At 34.9% G+C, this 1,651-nt stretch overlaps 1 non-coding gene across 1 annotated transcript; it reads left to right on the top strand.

Moving 5' to 3' along the window:
• Nucleotides 1-662: 662 nt before the first annotated feature.
• LOC115526585 lies at nucleotides 663-773 on the top strand. Its single transcript, XR_003972645.1, has one exon. It is a non-coding gene; the product is annotated as a U6 spliceosomal RNA (small nuclear RNA).
• The last annotated feature ends 878 nt before the right edge of the window (nucleotides 774-1,651 follow it).

The raw sequence follows: 1,651 nt of genomic DNA, 5'->3' as shown, positions 1-1,651 counted from the left end.
TTCACCATCATAACAACCCATATCCACAAATAAGCATTATCCATAAACACTCATTTGTGGCATGAGTATAGTTACAGTAATTACCTAATGATATCGGTAGGATCATAAGTGAGAAACTACTTGTAAAACATACTGTCATATACATGATAATTAGTATATATCGTACTAATTATTATAGATAGTATTGGTCCAAATTTTTTCGTTAAAAATGTACAATTTAATTTTACCTATTTAAAGGTTTAATTTCTCTTTTTGCCTAGTTCAAATTATTTATGACATTAATAATGCTTTAAGAATATATCATTTAGGGGTATAGGCTTTAAATAACTGAGTATCTTATGTCATAAAAGAATTTATAAGAAGAATATCAAGTAGTTCACAGAATTGACAGAAGTCTTGGTGAGCCAGGTGTGAAAAGGGCGATGAATCAAGGAAGGATGGGTTATTTTGAAGTCTGCCAAGACAAGATCACAGAAAGAGTTTGATTAAGAATACCAACACTGGACACTTATTACTGGGCAATTGCATTGTTATGCCATTTTTTCAGAATTCACAATTCTTGAATTTATATATAACATGTCTGTTTTCTATATCACTGGTTTTCAGATTTGGTTGAACAATGGACTCACCGGGTGGGGTTATGTTAAAAACACTGATGTCTAGTGCTCACTTCAGGAGCACATATACTAAAATTGGAGTGATATAGAGAAGATTAGCATGGCCCCTCCCTGTGCAAGGATGGCATGCAAAATCATGAAGCATTAAAAAAAAGGAAAACAAATACTGTTGTGTAGGTCTGATTCTCAGAGCTAATTTTATTATCATAGAGTACAGCCTGGGCAATGGGATTTTTTTAAAACTCCTTAGATGATTCTAATGTGTAGTACAATTCTATAATTACTGTTGCAGTGGTAGTGTCCATTTGCTTAAGGAATAGCTGAAATATTCAAATGACTCCTACCTATATTATATGTTAATTAGTTAATTGGTTAATAAATTATTTTTTAAATGATTCATGTGTTTTAGAAAGTTTTGGGTTTATTATTTTTTTAATTATTTTTGAGAGGAGAGTGTGAGTGTGGAAGGGGCAGAGAAGGAGAAGGAGACAGAGACTCTGAAGCAGGCTCTGCACTGACAGCAGAGAGCCTGATGTGGGGCTCCAACTCACAAACCGTGAGATCATGACCTGAATCGCAATCAAGAGTTGGATTCTTAACCGACTGAGCCCCCCAGGCACCCCATGGTTTAGAAAGTTTTAAAACAAAGATAAATATCTTGCGAAAATTACCTATAATCTCCTATCCAAAGATAACTTCTATAAATATTTTCATTTATCTTTTCAGATAGTCTACTTTGTGTATGAGGTGTGTGTGTGTGTGTGTGTGTGTGTGTGTGTGCGCGCGCGCGCCTGTTTGTGTGTACTCTCACATGTTCTTATGTACCGTGGTTCATAGGAGCTGAAGTTTCGTGGCTGCTCCCTGTCCAGAAGACAATTTTTCTTTATTGAATTGTGCCTTCAAAGAGAAGGCCTCCAAAGGTTAAGGATTAATTCAGCTAATGAACTGTGAATATTGGTAAATTGACATTTCAAAGGGCAATGACATTCAATGATGCTGTAAAACTCACTATCTCAGTGAATTAATATTTGAGT

This window comes from Lynx canadensis, chromosome D1 (genome assembly GCF_007474595.2).
Source record: "Lynx canadensis isolate LIC74 chromosome D1, mLynCan4.pri.v2, whole genome shotgun sequence".
NCBI classification, from domain to species: domain Eukaryota; kingdom Metazoa; phylum Chordata; class Mammalia; order Carnivora; family Felidae; genus Lynx; species Lynx canadensis.
This window is presented reverse-complemented; position numbering and strand designations above follow the sequence as displayed.